The sequence below is a fragment of the Chaetodon auriga genome, chromosome 9 (assembly GCF_051107435.1).
Source record: "Chaetodon auriga isolate fChaAug3 chromosome 9, fChaAug3.hap1, whole genome shotgun sequence".
Taxonomy (NCBI): Eukaryota; Metazoa; Chordata; class Actinopteri; order Chaetodontiformes; family Chaetodontidae; genus Chaetodon; species Chaetodon auriga.
Window position 1 is genome coordinate 21,449,764 of NC_135082.1, and position 6,656 is coordinate 21,456,419.

Here is a 6,656-nt window from a genome sequence, read left to right on the forward strand (position 1 = left end):
TGAGACAACTGCAGGCGCATTTCAGCTGATACACAGCTGGTTTGTTGAGAATCACACTTCCAGTACAGTGGAGTCGATCACCTGAGCAACTGAGGTGGATTCACTCAGATATGTATTTATTCAAAATACATCTAACTGCATTCATCTGGAAAAAAAAAAACTCCTGCAGCTTTAGAGAAAAATAATTATTATTGTTAGAAAAGTTCATATGCAACAAGTCTAAATAAGATAAATTAAGAATATAATCCAATGTCAGACCAGCATCACTGAATGGACAGTACATTCAAATCTAATGATTATTGGTGTATTTCAGGTCCTCTTTTCAATCTCAGAGGCAAATTTTGGACTTTCTTCTCCACTACATTTGTCTGACATCTTAAATTACTAGTTACTTTTCAGATTACAGTTTTTTCATATGCTTCCTGTGCAGTGAAAACCTTGTATCCCCAGATATTTCCTTACATTATTCTTATAACCTGGAGGATTAAATGTTCCTTTATGGGTTGAGAAAATTCTCCTACTTCTTTAAAATACATAAACTATTTTAAACCCTCTTGAATTAGCTGGAAAATGCATCATCACCAAGATGAAAACAGGCTGTTTCTCTGTTTTTCTCACAGTATCGATGTTACAAACATATGATAATCTGATAGAATATGATGCTGTAGATCAAACTAACCAACAGAATATAAAGGAGTTAAAATGAGCTCAACCATAAACATCTACAGCAGCATTTTACTGCACAATGAATACTTTTATTTTGATACTGTAAGTACATTTAGCTAAAATTCTCACATACTTTTATTTCAGTCAGGTTTCGAAAGCAGGACTTTTACATATAGTGGAGTATTTTCAGAGTGTGGTATTGCTACTTTTACTCATGTAATGGATCTAAGTACTTCTTCCACCACTGCTTTCTGGATATGATGCATTTTTATTATCATGAATGTTATCTTTATCATCATTAGTTGTTGTGGGCGAAGTAATAGTAGTTTTTAAAGTAGAAAATTGTCATTTTATTGCAGCAAAAAACAATATTTCTATCATTTTTATTTATATATTTGTTTAATTATTTGTATAATGGCATGGCACTGATAATGAAAATAAGGCATGGACATGAAAAAGACACTTCGGTGTTTATATAAACCCTTTCTGTCTGTTTACAGTCAACACGAAGCTGAAACTGGTTCCGTCTCTGGACACGAGGGCTCCCTCTGCTGGCGAGGACGAGAACTTGCTGTCGTTGAAAACGGTGATGAGGAAAGATGAGCCGCTCACTTCATAATGGCCTTGCCGGGAAAAGGTTCGTCTCTTTTTTCTATCTACAGTGACACCATTCCTGAATACCCCAGACTCTTTGTCTGCGCTCCTCCAGTTTAAATTCCCACCACCTTTCCAGTAAAGAAATAAACTTTAATGGCATATTAGCCTATTAAGGTTGCCTCCACCCACCAGCCCCCAAACCCCCTTTTTCCTGCCTCTTCTTGTTACTTTCATCTCGTGTTTTCAACAGAAATCTCGCCTGATGCAGCAACATGCCAGTCGCCGTGGTAACAGCTCTGTTTCCCCTCCTCTCCAGGGTGTGTTTATGACAGGTCCTGGATTTTTTTCTTGCGTGCTGGTATGAAGAAGGAGGCTCACAGCACGCCATACATACATACACCCCCCCTCTCCACCCCTTCTTATGTGAGAATAGCTGCCAAATTGTGTTCAGATGGAGCAACACATGAGAGGGCATTGCCAAGACTCATTTGCAGTAAATGCTCCCAAAATGCCCTCTAGATTTCTCACCAAATATCAGATCCTCCATGATAGCACCCTTAATCAACCTCAACACTGGAAAGTGGAAGGAAAGGGAAGGGAAGGGGGGGTTACTGCCAGCTTTAAGTATGCTTTTAGTCTCCTAAGTTACAATTGAACCCTCCATCCCCAAGAAAAATTATCCTTGCATGCGATGGAGCACTAAATGGAAGAGCCCTTGGGACAGAACACTTAATACAGTAAATGGAACCAAGAGACAAGCAGAGAGAGGTTCCTCCGTCTGTTGGAAGCTATTCAAAACATCTCAGCAATGGCTGCATTACTGCAGACACAGGAGCAGAAGTGGGGGGACAGCCCGCTGTTACAGTCCAATTAATGTGTGTAGATAGGGCAGACGTGATTTATAGTTTATTTTCGGCTCTGCTGCGCTGACAGACGAGCTTCCATCCGCCTCTGGCACGCAACAGATAATGCACGCAGCTCAAGCAGATCATGAAAGGCTCGTGAAGGTCTGAAGGGTCTTTCTCCTGCCTGCTCGGGTCTCTGCGGCCGGCTCCTTTCTCCTGCGCTCACGCCTAAATAAAGACGTCCGTCAAAGCCACAGACCCCTTTCAGTGGTTTCATGTGAAACGGCACTTTTGAACATGCGAGTTGATGTAGTTATGAAAACTTCAAGGACCATTTAGAAATTCTTGAGATATTATGGGCCTTTTCTTTTCCGAGGGTGAAGTGGGTGTCAGGCTGCAGCTGCAGCTCGGCTTTTTTTGGGTGTTTGCAGGGAACAGATTTACCTGTGTGACAGGTGTTTGCAGTTTATAGTCCAGCAGTGAGGCTGCAAATATTGATTATTTTGTTCTCAATTAAACCGCTGATTGTTGTTTGGATGAATCGATTAAACGTTTAAAACACAGATGATCAACTCTGGTGATATGAAACAGTCAGAAACAGAAAATCCTGACGTGTGAAGCTGCAACGTTCAGTCTTTTTGTTTGATAAACGATTTAAACGATTAGTTGATCATCAATTTGTTATTGACCAATCGATTAGTGAATTGTTTCAACCCTGTACAGAAGCCTTAGAGGATGAGGCCGCCGTTTTTTCAAGCCCATTCATATGTTCATTTTTGTGAAAAGATGGTCACGTACTTCTCTGCACCAATCACATTTCAGCAACATTTTAATCAAAATTAATTGATTGTCAATCAAATCTGATCAGACCACACTCACAGTTAGGGCTGCAGCTACAGTAACGATCACTCTCACCGTCAGTTTGTCTGTCGATCCTGTTTTTTATGAACCATCTGTCGTGAAAAATGCTTCCGAGTGACTGATGATCGAAACAGCTGATCAGTTTTCTGTCTGTCAACTAAGAGTTGCAGCTCTACACACAGTCCAGGTGACGTTTTGACAAATGATAGAAATTTTTTTTTTTTCTTTTGAGCTTTGATTTGATTGCTGCTTTAAAATATAGATAGTGGATGTTGTAGAGAGAGATCTGAGGCGTTCAGGGGCTTTAAATGAAAATAGAGCATGCAAACCCTCTGCACGTGTCGCAGTCCTGTTCTTTTCTTATCTACTGCCAACAACAAGTCATTGTCATTTTAAAAGTACGTTTTAAAGATGGCAGCAGAAGACAGAGTATTTTACAAAGTAAAGCTGAAGAAAAGCTCCTTCTTTAAAATTCTCTGTTACATAAGAACAAACATTTGATGCCTTTTTAACTTCACTCAGTCCTGACATGCAGCAGCCACTTAATTTGACCCCAAAGTTTTGGTCTGTAAACACATTTACAGGAATATTCGTGCGCTCTGGTGTGTGTGTGTGTGTGTGTGTGTGTGTGTGTGTGTGTGTGTGTGTGTGTCGCAGCCTCAGATGCCAGAAGTCGATCCAAATCTCGACTCAACTGCAGAACTATTTCAATGCTGCAAAAGAATGAGAAAAAAAAAAAGAAAACCTAAAAACCTTAAGGGTCTGAGCCGCCACCCCTCCCTGCTGCCTGTCGCTGGCTATTTCCATGACTCTCATATGAAACACTTCTGACGTTAAACACCTGTTAACTTTTATGTCTTGTGAGAGGAGTGGCTGAATGGGAGAGCATTATGTTCGGTGCTGGTCGGCCTGGCTAAATCCCCAGTAGAGGAAAGACCACTCCCAGTGCGGAGAGGCAGCAGCAGGAGCGAGAGAGCCCCCTTATCCCCGCAGCCTGCGAGGATCCCCTCAGCTCAAAAACCAACAGTTACCTCTATTCCAGCTGACAGCTGCGTGAAACCGCCATCTTTCCACAGCTCTCTGCAGGATAAACTGCAGCGCTACCCGCCGGCAGACCTGCTTAAGAGGCGAACAGAGGCCATGTGAGGAGGTTTAGGCAGCTCATGTTGTTGGTGTCTTGTGTCAAAGTCAGTTTTTTTCCCCCCTCACATTTAGACGCCAGTGCAGCGTGTCCTGCCAGAATCCAAATGACCTGCACCACCCACTACGAACAGTCTGCACTTCAGACTGTAAATGCAAGATTACCTGAATAGTGCTGTAATTTATTTGTTATAATATGCAGTAAAGTACAATTTTGTGGTACTTCATACTTGAGTAATTCAATTTTATGCTACTTTATACTGCTACTCTGCCACATTTTGGAGGCAAACATATTACATTTCTCTGGCAGCTCGAGTTGCTCTGCAGATTGTAATTAAATAATAAAATCAATACACTTTAACGTAATACTATAGATACCAGCAGTGTATAAAGTCTCCACTAACAGCTGCAACATTAAGGTAAAGTTTACACATTGATGCATCCATAGTTGTGATCCAATAATATGATAGATGTGATTCTGAAATGTGCCATTCTGCATTCGGAGTACTTTTGGTACTTTGAGTATGAAGTATTACTATGAAGTAATATTCTGAATGCAGGACTTTACATATTCCGTCAGTGCAGTGATCAGCCATGTGACTTATTGATCTCCATCAATACAAAACAACACCTTCACATTTTCAAAATAGTTTTTTTACACGTACAAATACACACAAACTCAGAGTTTTATCTTAACTGGGACTCTGCAGGTAAAAAGGTTGAATGTCCCTTTTACAAAACAACTGAAACTCTCTAAATCTTTATTTTGTATACTTAATTTTCAGAATTACAGTACGCTCTTCCATCTCTTAATGTTTATGGATAATCCTAATTTCTACATCGATCTGCAGTTTAAGGCTGCTTTGTATTAAAAAACTGAGATTTCACCTTTTTACTAACTAACGAAACACTGTAACACTGAACGGGACCAAGAATGTTGTGAAAAGTTGGCCGTAATATGAAAAGCTGCCCTTAATTTCATTATCAATGAACAATTATCATTTTCAATTCATCTGCTATTTTCTCAGTTTATCAATTTGTCCGTGAAATGCAAAAAAAGGGGAAAAAATTGATAAAGAAAAACAGCAAATGTTGCTTTTTTTTTTCTTAAAAAATTACTGAAATGAATAATTGATTCTCAAACTAGTTGCTGATTAATATTCTGTATATCCATTAATGACTGAATGACTGATTTCAGCTCAAGTGGTTTGACACATTTTGTATTTTTGGTCGTTTATATTTCTCTATCCACTCTGAGTAAATATTGTATTTTGTAAAAATTATTAGAAAACATGAGTAGTTGATCTATAAGTAACATGACTGATCAATGACTGTAAGCTGTGCAAACCCACATACAAAAAAGCTGAATTCTGTGCAAAATGTAAACAAAAACAGAATTAAATCATTTTCAATAAACTTTGTTTACCGACAACAGTTTTACAAAGTGTTCCTGAGCTCATGTAGTAACATCCTTCATACAGTCATGTGTTCACAAAGTGGTGAAGCTCGCTCCATCCTCGCTTGTGAACGACTGAGTCTTTCCAGGATGCCCCTTTCATACCCAATCATGATCTATCACCTGTTATCATTGAACCTGTTTACCTGTGGAATGATCCAAACAGGTGTTTTTGGAGCATTGCACATCTTTCCCAGTCTTTAGCTGCTCCTGTCCCAACTTGTTTGAAATGTGTTGCTTCATCAAATTCAGAATAAGCAGATTTTTACAAAAATCAATGAAGCTGATGAGCTCAGACATTAAATATATTGTTTTTGTGCTGTTTTCAACTGACTTTATGTCAAAAAGGATTAGCAAATTATCACATTCTGTCATTGATGTCTCACATGCACCTCGCTGTGTGTGTGTTCTCAAAGTCAGGCTGATGTATTAGAAACTACGTCAGGGGAGTAAAAACGAGGATAAAACTGTACCTTGCTTGTGATTGAGTGCTGACACTCTTTCTTACAGTACGTGGAAAAGTACTTTCAGGTAGAGCAGATTCAAAGCACCTAAGAGCACTTGCACAGATTTGTGCTGCAGCCTTTAAACCAACAGCTTTACATTATTATCTCATGTTGCCGCTTTCTGTTTTTCTAAAATTCTCCTCTTGATGTGAGGTCCCCGCTGAGCTGAGAGCCACCCTCCGCCTCACACGTAACACATACGGCCTATAAATCAGTCTAATGTGCCTCAAACTGCTGATACTCTGCAGCAGAAACCTGCTTGGGCAAATTCAAAAATCATTTTGGACTACAATGCAAACGACTATAATAAAATGACGTCTCAAGTCGCTCCAACGGCATCGGCGAGTGAAAGGAGCGCTGTTTGTCTGCCAGAGCTGGTGGCTAAACGAAAGCTGATCCAAACCCTTAAATGAGAGCCGCTGGGCTAATATTTTAAGGCTTGGATTGCAGCACCAGGAAATACCTGAGAGGTACACCTTTAAGGAATCAAATTTAGCAATCCGCAGGAATGGTTGGAAAACTCAAACCAGAGAACTCGGGCTTTCCGTAACCTCCCTCTGCGCTTTTTTGGATCCCGTAAGTTCA